The sequence below is a fragment of the Mus musculus genome, chromosome 12 (assembly GCF_000001635.26).
Source record: "Mus musculus strain C57BL/6J chromosome 12, GRCm38.p6 C57BL/6J".
In the NCBI taxonomy this organism is placed as follows: Eukaryota; Metazoa; Chordata; class Mammalia; order Rodentia; family Muridae; genus Mus; species Mus musculus.
The window spans coordinates 109,558,640-109,573,676 of NC_000078.6; the positions used below are offsets into that span (position 1 = coordinate 109,558,640).

The following is a 15,037-nucleotide window of genomic DNA, read 5'->3' on the forward strand; positions in this document are numbered from 1 at the left end:
GATTGGAAGCGCCCTTGTGAGCTGGGGCCTTCAAAGGGCTGAGGAGAAAATGCAGGCCGAGAGACCAGCTTCTCAAATAGGCTTCAAGCCTCCATGACCTGAGCTCACCCCCTGGAAATGTCTGGAAAACATAATGGGCAGGTTTTCTGTCTTCAAAGTTTCCATCAAAACCTCTTCAAGTTCTTTATTGTTTAGGACTGAGACACTTGGGGACAGTAATGGGGACTTTCTTTTGTATCTGTCTTGAAAGGCCAAAATATTTTTATATTGCTGTAGACAAAGCCACCTATTTACAAATGGACTCTTGTTCCGTCGTTTCCCACCAGGAAGACCGTACTATGTTTGTGTCTCTATGTATTCTGGGGTCTTGAAACAGGTTTCTCATGGGGATGGCCATTCACTAGAGCCCAGAGGGGCAGAAGGGGAAGTGTCTACCCTGCCAAGGGGGTCTGGGGAAGGAGGGGGGCTAGTCTCAGATTTGCTCCTTGTATGTCTAGGGTAAACCCTGGGAGAATCTGGTGGTAAAAGAACATATGCTGTGTTTGCCCCACATCTGCCATTTGTGTGTGTTTCTGGGCTACGGGTTTGCACACTTTGGTGGTTAACATGGTGGGAGGAAGTAAGAAGGGCCAAGAGGGCACGGGTGCTCTGGTTTTCCTGCTGGGAGGCTGTTTCACTGGTGTGTGTTACATCACATAATGCATGTTTAGCTGGGTGAGTGACAACAGTATGAAGGGACAGAGAAACAAATAGGTGTAGAAAGAGAGTCACAGAGCACACAGTCACCATTCTGTGCCCAGGCGTTCATTAAATGTTCAATAGAATGCTGAGCTCTGATAGACAGAGCGGGCCATGGACACACTGGTATTGGGTCATCATGGACCTAAGGAGTTTTTTTAATTGAAGAAGGAATCTTACATAACAGAAGAAAGAATAAGAAGAGCTGTCAAAACGAGCTCTGAGGTTTTTGAAGCCCCTTAATATAAACAGACAGACAATGGCGTGATCAGGAAAGGGAGAAAACAAACAAACAAACAAACAAGATGCTTACAGAAATACGAGAGGACGTGTGAGCATGCAAAGAGAACCCAGCTAGGTTAGTATCGGGGTGCTGGTGGATCGTTAATCCTGTCTGGGTACCCCAGCTCCAAGGGGATGAGAGGCAGCAAGTGAGAGGACACATAGGAAACTGTAACAAGACAGAGGCGAGCAGATGGGGAGCTTCAGCGGAGTGTTAAGCTAGGCTTCGCAATCTGACCACTTAACTCTCCCAGCAAAGAAAAGAAAGGCTTAAATACTAAAAAGAAGGAAAGCTGGAAGAAAGGATGGTAGATGTGAAAGGCATAGAGGATAGAAAGCAATAGGGAGTGGAGTGCAGGTGCTGTGGAGAGACGCTTGCAGGTGACTCAATTCACCAGCCTGTGCAGCTGAGAAAGACAGCCAGTGACAAAGGAGAAGAAGAAAGGTAACAATACACTCACAAATAGGTAGATGAATGTAGCTGGAAGACGGGGCCTGGCTAGGGACGGGATGAGAGGCTGTGTCAGCAGACTGGTTAATTCCCATCTGTGCTTCTGAGATGGACAATGACCCACCCGACCAAGAGACCTTTCAGGCATCAATATGTCAGGGAGGGCTTCAATGGGGCAATGGAGGCGAGGCCCATTAATAGCAGATTATGATGTATCCAATTAGGTGCACCTGCCCTCTGGAAGTGCAGAAACCAGTATTGAAATGGAAAGAAAGACTGAATGGAAGTCCGAGAGTACAAATGAATGGATGGGAAAAAAGATTTGCATTCGCTCTTAGGGGGAGGGTGCTGCTGAGCCCCAGGGTCATCTGATCTCCCGGAGAATAAAAGGGCGAGGGAGTGATAGAGAGTAACAATAAGATGGAGAAGAAATGAAAAGGAGTACAGAGAGAATAAGTGGGGACAATGAAGTCTAGGAGCGCGGCTTGTTTAACACAAGTCATCCATATTAATTCAAAATTGAGGCCCTGGGATGGGATGGGCTGTGTCCAAGGGATGAAGCTGTTGCCTAGCATGTGCCAAGTTCTGGGTTCCATCTCCGCCTGGCAAGACAAACACAGGAAACAAAATTATAGCCCAGAGGTTGTAAATGTTGTTTTTGATGGTTTTGGGACAAAGAGCTAGATCGGTTGGAAGATAGAGAAATAGGAAGAGGTGGGAAAGAGTTAGATGAGCACAAGAGGAAGCAGCAGTTCTTAAGATAAGTGTTTAAATATGGTGAATGCGTAGCTCTTGGGTGTGTCAAGATGAAAATAACGAAAAGAAACAAGTTTAGGGATGACGGCACAGGGATGAGCGGAAGCGGTGACTTTAGTTAATCACCGTGGCCAACTCAAGCCCTGTCAGGGATTTAAAAAAAGGTACAAAGGCGATAAAGGAAGACACATGCAATACGGAAGAGAGAGACAGGACAGACAGACACAGCGAAAAGGCTGAGGACATGCCTGAGAGGGTCGCGAAGGGATGAGAGAGAGAACAGCGAGAATTCTGCTTAATTCAAAACCGGGCTCCTGAGATAGCTAAATATCTCCTGAGCCCAAACACCAGCACAGGAGATTAAATAACAAAAGAGCTGCAGGCAGACCCAAGTGGAGAAGGCTTGGGACCCTCAGATCAGGCTTCAACTAAATCTGTGCACCTGAGGTCCATAAATAAAAGAATAAATATTGAAATAAAGGAGTGACAGAAAGGATGAATGAGCACACATGACTGAATTAGAAATGGAAATGGCTAGAGCAGCCAGTAAGGAGTGGCCCATGGGACTTCTGCTCATCTTATTCTGGGCACCTGAGGTCCCTTCGTGAGAAGATGCAGGGAGAAGAGGGGAAGGGAAAGGCATGAGAGCAAATGAAAGAGAGGCGAGGAGAGGAAATGAGAAAGTGGCAGAGAGGGGAAGCGATCGGTGGGTGCCTCGGAAGAGGAATGTCCACGAGGATTAATAACGAGGCTCTCATTAATCCTAAAGATCGATGAGGTAATCCAGACCCAGGTTCTTAAGGGGAAGGAGAATGGAGAGAATTAAAAAAAAAAGACGCAAAAAAAGGAGAGAAAGATAATAAAACAAGCAACATGATGAATGGGTAATTAAGAGAGGCTGTCTGGACAGAAATAGTAATGAGTTCCCATGCATAGTCCTTAAATAGATAAATACATTATACCTTTCAAAGAATGCGTGAAAAATCGAAGAACACCATGGCCCCCAAACAAGGCTGCACCTTCCATTGCTGTAATAAAATACATGCAGCGGAGAGCCATAAATAACGGAAAATACTTAAATGTAAAAGGTGACCAGACAGAGGGAGAAGATTGCAAGCCCAGATACACGAGGGAGGGAGGCGATGTTTGCTTTGCATGTGTAATACAATTATGTTCACAGGAAATTAATAGATTTAAAAAAAAAATCCAAACTAAGACTGGGAGAAAAAACAAGGAAGAGAGGGAAGCGAGATCTGAGAGATGGGGCTGAGACTCCCGGGGTAGGCTCAGCATGGTTTTGACTATTCTGCACATCCGGACTTAGAAAAGTGAGTTTGTCAGGGCAGGAAGAGAAAGGTGAAATCTGGAGCGGGCAGAGCTGGGCAGATGGATAGAAAAGGAATGGAAACTACACAGGTTGTGTGTGTGTGTGGGGGGGGGAAGTGGGGGCTCTAAGATCTGAGGTTAGGCTTGTTTAAAGCTGAGCCATTGTTGTCCCCAGAGGAATCAAATCTTACTGCTTTTGTGAAGGAAGAGAGGATGGCAACGATATTGCAGGAAAAGAGGGAAGGGGGTAGGCAAGGAGGCAGGGAGGAACTTTCATGTGCTATTCGCTGACTGGGATTGGTAATAGATAGCTCTTGGCCCACCACAAGCTGCTTCCACACAGCCTAACTGACTGGGAGCAGCTATGGATCACCATGGCCATGTTTTGCTTGCAGGGGGCCATTTCACTGTCTGTCACATCTTCAGTCCATAGACACATCCCTGCACAGTGCCCTTTCCATAGACGTGGATAGGAGGGAAGGGCTCAGGCCTGGGGCTGTGGAGATGATTGCATGAATAGGGGGCGCTATGCCCAGTGGGTACCTTGTCTCCTCTCTGGGAAAGGATCTCTTCTGATCCTGATGGGAAGGGGCTTAGCCAGCCAAAGGGCAGGGATAGGAGGCTTTGTCTGCTGCCTGCTGGCTACCATCTTGAGTGTGACTTACACCAGGGTGCAGACAAAGTGAGCTTGACCTGGAAGCCTAGAGGCCCAAGAGGCCCGGGTGAAGCAAGTATCTCTGAGATCAAGCCTACCCTTCAGCTCAGAGAGTGGACCCCTGCCTAGGCTCCCACACATGATCCTAGGTCCCAGATATGCCACCCCTGGAGCCCGTTTCAAGGCCCATCTTCCAGAATGTTTAAACCTGTGTATGTAACCAGTAAAATGGGAGTTTGTACTGTGTATTGAATCTGTCTTCTTATTGGCCTCTGTGGGCTGCTGGGGGAGACCTGGAGAGTTGTTTATTCTAGTGTCCCCCACCCCCTGGGACTCTTTGCTTTTGCCCAGTTTTCTTTCTCTGTTGTGGATAAGATTTTGTAGAGTTGTGTGTTGTATGCTTGTGTTTGACCATTAAAAAAAAAAAAAAAGTCACAGCCCTCCTTGATTTCTCAATTCCTATTGGGGGTGCTAAATTCCAAACCAAACCAATCCAAACCAGATTCATGTCAAGTGCCCAACAGGAGGATAATAGCTTGGCTGGATCAAGGGAGCATGTGCAGACCCAAGAACAGAGTGGACAGATGGGCTATACCGCAAGGGGGCTTTGAGAGCTGAGTGCAGGCTAAGTAGAGAGAAGGTATGGAAGGTTGGGGAGGGTGGGGCTGCTGCTACCTGAGTTGCTGAGGGTCTGAGACACCAGCAAGGAGGAGGGGCCCCTGGAAGAAGCGTTTTGAGATGACTGAAGATGGAAGATGGGCGCTCCCTACGCTTCTAGCTTCAAGGTTTTTAGTGTACGCCAGCCGCCTCCGATCGTGGAAGACACAGCCTAACCTTGTCAGAAGCCACCTTCTGTGCCCCCAGCACCACGTGTCTGGGCCACGTGAGCAACGCCACGTGGGCCTGACGTGGAGCTGGGGCCGCAGGGGTCTGATGGCCTCCTGTTTCAGAATCTGGGGCGTTTATCATCCTTGGGACAACTGCTGACCTGGCTCCGGAAGATTGTCCACACAAGTCTGAGTGACGGAGTGAGATGAGGGGGCGGGTGGAGATGCTCAGAAGAAAACAGCCTTTGCATGGGGTTCATTTCCAGCTGTTTAGAGAGTCAGCCAAGGTGACAAGGTGGGGTTGGATGCGGAGAAGAATGCTGGGACTACATGTGGGCTACAGCTGTGAAGTCAGTGACATGGGGCAGCATGGGGATGGGTCTCTAGGTGGGCCTTGTCTCAACATTCATGCCAGAAGATTGGAAGGGGTACCATGGGTTACTGTGGGTCAGTGGGACCTTGGAAGGAACAAGGGCTTGGGTAGGTGACTTTGCCATGTCACCTTGGGATCTAGTTGTTTTGAGTCTTTGACTCTTAATCTGATCTTGAATAACAAATGTCTCTAGTTCTGGGGTTCTGAGAGTCTGTGGTAGGATTCCCTAGGATTCGTGTGGGGAGGGCGGTCTGCATGTGCTCCCAAGTTGGTGTCCCAGCCCTTCTGCCTGCTCAGGGCTGTCTTAGACATATTTGCTTTTCCTTTCAACATCATAAAAGAAGGCAAATTTTGTCTTTTGATTGACACTCATATGCAAACCACAACATCCTTTCTCTGATAATACTGGGACCTACAGCTCTCCTCGGCTCCCCCCGCTATTTGAGCCCACCTTTGGGGCAGGTAGGCCAAAGGCCCTGGTGTTTTCTGAGGTGAAGTTGTTAATGTAAAGATGTGTAACTCAGAGCAGGGGGAAGAAACACACCCTCAACTCTGCTTCCCCGTGCTCCATCTTCCTTTCTGCCTTCCAAATTCTTATGAACACCGTTTTTTTTTTTAAATTTTTTTCCATTTAATGAGCATCCTTTTTTTTTTTTTTAAAGCTCCATTGGTGGTGCTTACTTTTCTGTTGGTGTTTTGTGTCTGTTGCAATGAGCATCTTGCTGTCCACGTTTTCGTTGCTCCATGGTCTCTCTCACCTGCTTGAGTTCCATTGAATGGCTATGACATAATGATCTACCCATCTTACTGTTGCTGATGCATGATCATCTCCTGTCCTGTTTTTTTTTTTTATTTTACATTACCGATGACACCATAACTAATGGCTTTGCACAACCAGCTTTCCCAGCATCCCTAGCGCCCCCTACATCTAGCTCTTCCCATGGTTCCTTTCTTTTCTCCTTGCTTCCTTCTGCTAGACTGTGAGCCCACTCAGGGCAAGGAGCTTGTGGAACTGCGCTCTGTATTTCTTGTAGGATGTCTATGAATGTTGACTGCGTGTGTGTGTGTGTGTGTGTATGTGTGTGTGTGTGTGTGTGTGTGTGTGCGTGTGTGCGTGTGTGCACGTGTGCGTGTGTGCGTGTGTGCATGTGTGCGTGTGCGTGTGTGTGTGTGTAAGGGTGGACAGGTATGAGTGATGGAGTGATTGAAAGATTGGCAGACAGATGAGAGGCTAGATGAATGGATGAGTGAATGAATGAATGAATGAGTGAGTGAATTAATGGATGGGTATATTCTCTGGTTGAGCTTCTTGGATGAAAGGGTAATGTTTGAATGGCTGTTGGTTGATTGAAGAAAGCCTACAGTATTTTATCTTGTCTGATAATGTATTAGCATTTAAGCTGATGTATTAGTATTTAAGGTGTCTGCTGACTTTCCTCACCTCTCTGTTAAAAAATGCTTTTGTGTGTGTAAAACTTGTTCTAATTACTAATGAAGGCTGAATACTTTTCACCCATGTTTGTTAACAAATTGTATCTTATCTTCTGTGAACTGTTTGTCCAAGTCCAGTGGCTCATGGCTCTTTCAGGCTCTTGGTTGAGGGTGTCCTTAGACTAGGCAATGGCCTTTCACAGATATCTACAGAATGATGTGAGAGGCTCAGCTGACTTCTAGCTCGGCATTAGAATTTACTTACCCTGGGAAACAGGGAGGCTGATATCTTGCACCAGCAGGTAGAAAACACTTTTAGGCTTGTGTCTGGGTTCACCATGCATTTCTAGCTTGTGAGCCCTGACCTGTGCTCTGTACCTCTTGTGGTGTGGCAGTCCTCCACCTTGTCCTCCTGAGTGATAGACTACATATATGCCTCTCCCCTGTTCTGGGGTGTAGTCTCTGAGGCCATGTCTTAGAGGAACTGGCTTCTTAGTGCTCTGTCTAGACATCCCCTTAGCTCTAGTCTTCCCATGCACCTCAGTGGCAGGTGTGGTCTTAATTTAGGGAATGAATGAGAAATTCAGTTCAGGACTGATGTGACCCTCAGGTTAGTTCTAGGAGCAAGGCCATTTTATGGTCTCGGCTCTTCCCAACCTCCTCACAGGGCAGTTATAGCCATCTGGGTAGGGTGTGTGTTCCGGGAGAGCTCATCCTGCCATCCAGAACTCCCTCCCACACTCTATTATAGCACTTAGCGTGTCTGCCTGTGTTCAGCCCTCTCACCCCATGCTTATCTGGACATTGAAGCTTGGAAAGCCAGTGGTGACTTCAACTGACTTTTAATTCATCCACCCATCCATCTGGCTATCCATCTAGCCATCTGTCAGTCAATCCATCCATCCATCCATCCATCCATTCATCCATCCATCCATGCATACACACATTGGGCCTCCATCACTTGACCTGGTGCTTTGGGCCTCTCTCCCTCTCCTGAAAGCAAACCCCTTCACCTTGGGCAAGCTGTGTGATACCATGGGCTGTGGTCATGAAGCAAGGCCCCCATTCACAGCCTCCTCCTCCTCCTCCTAGGTCACGGCTCTGAGCACGTCCCAGCTGGACCCCTATCACCACAGCTTTTTCTCCATAAGGCTTCTCACACCTCACACCCTCCTCCTGTGATCCAGGAGGGCCAGATTCCCAGAGTGCCCTGGGGCTGGCCCTTCCCACCATCCGCGGAGCTGCCTCCCCAGGCTTCACACTGCCTGGTGCATGGTCCCTGTCATGAGCTTGGCCTTCACCTTTGCAGCTTCCTCCACCAGATGGCAGTGGTTGTGACTCGTGTGCCCATTCCTTCGCACCTTCATTCATTCATTCTCTTACAGCCAGCAAGCATCTCTTTAAAAAAAAAAAAATTAGCTAGTGCTATACTAGAGCCGGCTCACAAGCACCCATTGCACCACTGTCCTTTGAAAGAAAAGATGGGGACATTTGTAAAGAAGCTGTGTTTGTGTGGCCAATAAGAGGAGCTCCTTGATTTCAATTCAAACTTCAGGTCTGAGTTCTATTGCCAGCTTGATTGCTCTCTCCAATTTTGTTCCTCACAAAACTAGGTTGATTAGTAATCAGCAAACTGTGTTCCCTGGGTGCTCAGAAATCATAGCCCAGATCCTTAAGAGGCCCAAATGGGGAGTGGACTAAGCACGAAGCAGCTGCCTCTGGCTGCGAGCAGGCTTTCAAGGCTGTGAGACACTCTGTTCTTCTATGAGGATGATCTGAGAGCCGTTCTGGCCACTTTGGAGCTCAGCTAATGCTTGGCTCCTTTTTAGAGAAAATTGCAGGAGATGGATGCTCGTACAAGTGACAAGGATCATGTCCCAATGTCCTTTCTGAATAATCCATTCGCAGACCCAGGCGAGCAAGGCACATGGCACTTTGCAAACCCCTGTGTGTTTCAGGAGGACCCATGCTAGGGGAGGCCTCCTTTCAGCTTTCTGCTGTGAAGGGGAAGAGACGCAGGGCTCTTCTGAGTTCTCCTCCCACTAGACGCAGTAGGGGCGGCAAGGCCAGAACCTGGAGCTGGACAAATTGTGTGATGGATCTTGCCTCAGGGCTGTTGTGAGGATTGGTATAACTGGACACTTCTGACTGTGACCCTAAAAGGCAGTGTATGTGTCCCTGGGGGTGTGCCAGAGCATTGGAAACCCTAGCCCTGGAGTGGGGGTGGCCTTGCTTGGGTATAATGGGGAATACTTTGTATCTGTTAAATTTGTATATTTTCCTATAGAGACTTTAACACCACGGGATAGGGGACTCTTTAGATAGTACCTGTGCCCTCCGCCCCCCTCGGACACATCCACACCTACCTCTAGGAGAGGTTGGGGTTGTCTTTAGCTCTCTGACTGAGGACCAAGCCTCTGACTCAGAACTGTATATGGCACCTAGTTACATCCCTTTCCAAAAGGCTCTTCCCAGGGGAGCACTCGGCCCGATCTGGCAGACCCCATTGTCCCTTTCCCAATGTCCTCTCTCCCACTAACAGCATCAGGCCAAACTGCCTGAGATCTGGTGCCTACCACAGTGCCTGGCCAGGGGTAGGGCTTCAGTGACCTTCTGTTGTATTTGTGTAGGTAGATGAGTAGCTAACAATTGTAACAGGTCCTAGGGGCAGATGTGTATGGTCTCATTCAGTGGTTTGTAATGGAGAATGTATCTGAACCCATATCAAGCCATCTCTCTTCCTTAACATGTTAAGCAGCCACTGCTGTCCTGGGTTGTTTTGCACCTTGCCTTGTTGTCTTTCATGCTAAGTAAAAAAAAGTCCTGCTTTCTGCTGAGAGTCTGTTTCTTCTGGAACTCACCTAGGTGTGATCTGGCAGGGCTGCTAAGCTGTGTCTCTGCCCCTCTGACCCGTAGTCTTCTTCTCTCTCAGGTGTGCGTCACTGGCAAGCCTACCTCACAGGGTTGTTGTGAGGGCTAAGGGCTGATCGGCTGTAACAGTGTGATGTCCATGCTGGCTGTCACCAGGGATGGTGCCATGATGGGGTTGGCTTGAAATCACAACCTATACCGTTATTAGTGGTCACTGAATAAAGAGTCTCACTGTGGACACTGAGGTTGTATATCCAGCCGTCGATGTGGTATTCGAGGCTGGCTGTGTGGTCCTGGCTAAATCTGGTGTGGTTCATTCATGCATGTTAGCGTCTAAGTCCCTCTGTGGTGCCCTGGCCTTCCCTTCCTTTCCATCATGGTGGCTGGTGCTGCTGGTTGTGTGAAGGCCAAAGCTGGCTGGGCCACTATGCTTTGGGGCATTAGGAGGGGTGGTGTCTGTTGGTAGATGCTTCTTCAAGCTTGTGTTTCTGTGTATGTGGTGTGTGCATATCTGCCCCCTGGGACAGTGCCAAGAACCAAGGGTCAATAGAGGGGCTTCCAAATTATGACATCCTTGAATTTTTTCTTACTGCTCTCTCACTTTTAGCTGGTAGGTCTGGGTGGCTGTTCTCCTCCCCGCTCCCCCTTTCTTCCCCTGCCAGGAGATGAGAAAAATTAGCTTTCTCTACACCAAATTCTGCTTTGGACTGAGCTTAGGTTTACACACTTTACTGTTGTCCTCAGCATGGTCCCATTCTATGGATGGGCAGACTGAGAACCAGGGACAATAGTCATGTTATGTGTGAATAACTCTTTCCACTCCACCAAATAAAACCTCAGCAAGCCCAGTGTCTTAGGCTCACCCCTGCCTGATCCTGGCATGCACTCAGAATGGTCTCCCTTCTGCTTTGTGTCCCACTATCCACCTAGTATTTTCCTGGCAGGGTAAGGCATGGAGGGAGGAGCAAGGAGGCTGTGTCCTCCCAGGTCTCCCAGTCCCGGAGTGTCCCAGTCCATGTCTGTCTGAGATTCACATTTCCCACGAGGCTCTTTCCATGATGTTGGATTCCATCCCCAGTCCTCGTCCTGTGAATCTGGGCGAGCAGCCTTCCACTTTTCCACTCTTGTTCCAAGTCCACGCCAAGAAGCCCCCCCACCCACTGCACAGAAGCCCAGCCTCCGCTCAGTTCCTTGTGTTACTCTGGCTTTCAAAGCCCTGGTGTCTCAGCCCTAGATGCTCTTAAACCCTTGGTGTTGTCACTGTGTCCTCGGGCTCAGGACCCCGTGTTTTCATTGTTCCCTCTGGCTGCCATGTCTTTCCCTATCATACTCCATTACCAAAATCCCGACTCTGCCTCCCTCAGGCTGTGTCTGTGACTGCTACAGTTCATCCTGTCTTTGACAACTTCTTGGAACCTTTGCTTCTGTGCTCTGGGGTCTTGTGGTAGGCACATGTGGGTCAGGTCATTTGCTCAGGTAATTTTGACTCTGTGTCTAGGTGCCTGGTCTCAGATGGGCCTTTGGCCCCTTGTGGGCCAGGTTTTTGGGTGACTCTTAGGTAGCTTATGTCTCTTGGAAGTAAAGAAAGGGAAGCCAGGGGCCTGGCAAAAAGGGAATGCTTAGATTGTGACTAAGCTCTAGGCTTGCTCCAACTCAATGTCACCCTGCCTCTTGAAGTAGTGGGCACCTAATACTTGCTCCATGATGAAGTAGGGAAGGCTAAGTGAATGTGGATAGGCCGGTGACTAGGAGGTCTTTAAGGACTTTCCCCAGGATCTAGTCAGCTACAGGACACCCTTCCTGGTAGAAACACTGCTTTGGAGATATTATGTCCAGAATAAAACTTTCTGAGAGCTAAAATGTCCTCATTGACATTTTGACCTGAGTGATCCTGAAAAGGAGTTGTTTGGCAGTTCCCAAATTCTAAGGTGGACTTGGCTGTGCCCATATCATCACCGAGGCCCCTCTCTCTGGGTGAAAGGAGATTATTTCGCCCCCAAAGCCTTTGTTCCCACCATTGGTGACAATCAGCACTGACTTAGAAGTTACCTGTGAGATTTGGGTACAGCCTCAAGCACCTGGCAGACTGGGGAGATTGGACCCCTTGAATTCTTCTTTTCTACAGAGTGCTCCGTAGGCACATGGGTGGGGGAGGGGTTCCCAGGGTCTTACCCATTTGGGCATCAGACCTGTTTTTGTTTTTTGTTTTTCTTCCAACTGAACCTTGAGCAGCTTGCCTGAATCATCCCCAGCCTTAGTTTCTCTTCCTGTACAAAGGGTGTCATTAGTGACTGCCCATCATATGGTGGCTCATGAGAATCAAGGTCTGAGTTCTGGTCATCCTTGTCCCTTGTGGAACGTGTGGTGGCCTTGGCTGTTTGCCATATCCTAGAAATAGTCAAACCAACCTGGTTTGATTGGGGGATTCAGTGAGGTTTTTTTTGTGTGTGTGTGAAAACGAGTGTTTTGTTGCTTGGTATGCAGGTGCTCATGTCTGCTAACCCATACTGACTGTTGTGGAGGTGGGCCCTGGGTACAGATGTACCTTAGTTTCTGAAACTTCAGGTCCATGTGAGACTCGGACAGAGTGGAGGGCAGGAGGGTAGCACCTACCCAGCTCTGGAGCGACATAGAAAGCCTTGCTTTCAAATGTTAGGATTCAGCAGTTTTGATGGGAGGCTCTGAGATACAAGACCAGGAAGACTATTAAGAACACCCCTCTAGGAGGGCAAGGCCAAAGTCTTTGGAAAACCACCAAGGTTTAATAGACTGTGAATTGGCTAGAAGTCTTGGGGGTGGTATGAGAAAGATGGAAAATCCTAGAATAGGTTTTTATTTATTGGAAAAGTCAGGAGCTGGTGTGTAGGTGTTGCCCCACCCCCATGGCTGTCCAGAAGTTGGGCCTTCTACATAGCTCAGGCTTTCTGAGCACAGGGCTGGGTTGCCCCCTCCAGTTCCTACCCTGCCTAGTGCATGAAAACTCTTTATCTGCCATGGGGATGGGGAGCAGATGGCTTCATCTGCAGCTGTGTCTCTCTCAGCCTCTACAGCCACGGGGACGCCTTGCACATTTCCTGTGGGACATGCTGGACCCAAGACTCTGGACCCTGGCCTCCCCTTGAGTAGAGAGACCCACCTACTGACTGATGAACTGCGCTGACCCTGGGGTCAGGCATGTGGCCTTGATCCCTACCCATGGACCCTGAGACTTGGGGGGGTGGGAGAAAGGCTGTTGTGTCTTCACTGTTGAGTCTACATCTGTGAAATGGGCTCAGGTTCCTACCTCACAGGGCTGTTGTGAGGCAGCCGCAATGTGCTTAGAAGCATGGGGCCTAGTGGCTCATGGTGCTTTCAATAAATTTCTTGTTTTAACTAAAGCAGTGATGGGTGTGCTACTAATACGAGGGAGGGTGGGTGTCTTGCTGGGGCTTCCTTTTGTAGTGTAGTGGGGTAGAGGAGTTGCCTCAAACCCCAGAAAGTCACCTTTGTGCTGCCCTGTGTGTGCTTAAGAGATGGATACACTGGGGCCCGATGAAGGGCCTGTGCTCGGTGGGTTTAGGAGAACCCTTTCCTCGTGTGCTCGGGATGCCAGTTTCCTTCTGGAAATGAAGCCATGCAAGAGCTGTGGGAGGTCTGGCTTTGGAGCCTGAGGGGCTCACAGCTCTGGTCCTTGGAGCTCCAGAGAAAATGTTGCTCCGGGGCTGAGTTCTGTGCACCCCCCTTGCCCTCCACACTCCCCGGGGCTATGCCAGGGCCCTAGCTGAGGCGTCATCTTGACCCAGATGGGTGGTCCCATTGGGACTTGGGGCCAACACAGCTTCTACAAAAGTGGTTCCTGAATGGGTCTGAGTGAGTGCTCAGACATTCATGATGCCTGGCATCAGGTATGCTGGTTGAGCTTGGGGAGGTGAGCCCTACCCTCATGGCTTTTGAGAGGCCTTGGGGGGACAGTCAGGCTGCCTGAGCAGCTGAGAGGAGGGAATTGGGAGCAAGGGGATGGGAAATGGAGCTGAGTTTTGGTAGAGCAGATGGTAACACGAACATTACCCCAGCAAAGAGGAAGATGACAGTCATAATCACTACAGCTGCCACATGTCTACCAAGACCACAGTTGCCACACAGTGACCAGCATCTACTAAGATCACTGCTGCATTGCCACTGCCACCGCCACCGTCACCCCTCCCCTTCTCTCCTCTTCCCTCTTTTCATCCTTTTTCTTCCTCTCCTTCCTCTTCTGACTTTTCTTCTTCCTCTGCCTCTTCCCTACACGTCTTTGCTTTTTCTTTTGATTCTTCATCTTCCCCTTTCTTCTCTCTCCTCTCCTTTTTTCCTCCTCTATCCTTCTCTTTCTCCCCCCTTCTGTCTTTCCTCCTTTTCCCACTTCCTCATTCGCACCGAGAAGCACCTGGCAAGTGCAGCTGCATGCTCTTCTGAACACCCCCTGCCAAGAGCACCATCTTCAAGACTTGGGCATGACCCAGCCTGGAAGAGCCAGTACCAGCCATGATGGGGACTTTGGCATGTGTGATTGAGTCGCAGTGCAGACAACCGTGAGAAGACATGCCTCCAGATGCTGAGCCCAGCCGAGAGAGTCCAAGAGCCCAGAAGAACTCTTTGAAACTCAGGCTTCCAGAGTGAGTGCCCTAATGCTGCGTTACCGAAAAGGCCTCCACTTCAGCTTCTGATGGAGCCCAAATGTCCAGGAAAAAAAAAAAGACCTTTTTGATATTCCCAAGAAAATAACTCATCTCCAGCTTTCAAACAAGCCTCACATTTTGTCAGTGTCTCTAAGTGGAGTTCTGTGTTTATAGTCCAGCCCTGAGTCCCAACCCAGCCTCTGATGAGGATACCCAGCTTCAGGAGTCTGCTCATGTCCTTGGGCCAGCACATCAACTCCAGTCTCTGACAGACTCTGGACATCCAGGGTAAGCCCTTTTGATTTGTCAGAGCACAGAGCCCAGCTTCAGCCTCTGATGGACCTCAGGGACCAAGAAGGAGGGGCTTTCTTTTGTGATGTTCTAGACCTGGGACTCTAACTCTCGCTCATGTGTTCAGTCAAGCCCAGAAGACCAGAAAGAGGTAGTTCTTTGATATTCTAGTGCCAAGCTCCAGCTGTAGCCTCTAAGAGAACTCCTATGTCTAAAGGAAGTCTTTCATAGTCTAGACCAGTCACCACCAAAGCATAAACATCTGGAAACTGTTCAGTTTTCTAGCGCCAGGAATCCACCTCCAGTCTCTCACAAAGCCCAAATGTCCCAGAGAAATGGACAATATAAAACTATAACTCAACGATGGTTCTTGAAGAAGCTCAGAAAAAGAGACCGCCT

General features: G+C 49.0%; 1 protein-coding gene, 1 long non-coding RNA gene and 2 other non-coding genes across 6 annotated transcripts in view; 3 read left to right on the forward strand and 1 right to left on the reverse strand.

Annotated features, from left to right (window-relative positions):
- Meg3 (maternally expressed 3) overlaps positions 1–13,090 on the forward strand; it is a 30,734-nt gene extending 17,644 nt beyond the window's left edge. For 2 of the 3 annotated variants that reach the window (NR_027651.2, NR_003633.3), the window contains one exon: positions 1–10,012. This is a non-coding gene — a long non-coding RNA (maternally expressed 3). Of the gene's footprint in view, positions 10,013–12,751 lie in introns of those variants that run through there. The other variant, NR_027652.1, reaches the window with a different exon arrangement.
- On the forward strand, positions 5,053–5,146 carry Mir770 (microRNA 770). Its single transcript, NR_030427.1, has one exon. It is a non-coding gene; the product is annotated as a microRNA 770 (primary transcript).
- Rtl1 (retrotransposon Gaglike 1) overlaps positions 6,261–15,037 on the reverse strand; it is a 39,519-nt gene continuing 30,742 nt past the window's right edge. Inside the window, exon 3 of the mRNA XM_030246797.1 lies at positions 6,261–15,037. This exon is cut by the window's right edge and continues 21,812 nt beyond it. The gene's annotated coding sequence lies outside the window, so the exon portion shown is untranslated.
- Positions 13,351–13,441, forward strand: Mir673 (microRNA 673). The gene has a single exon (NR_030438.1). It is a non-coding gene; the product is annotated as a microRNA 673 (primary transcript).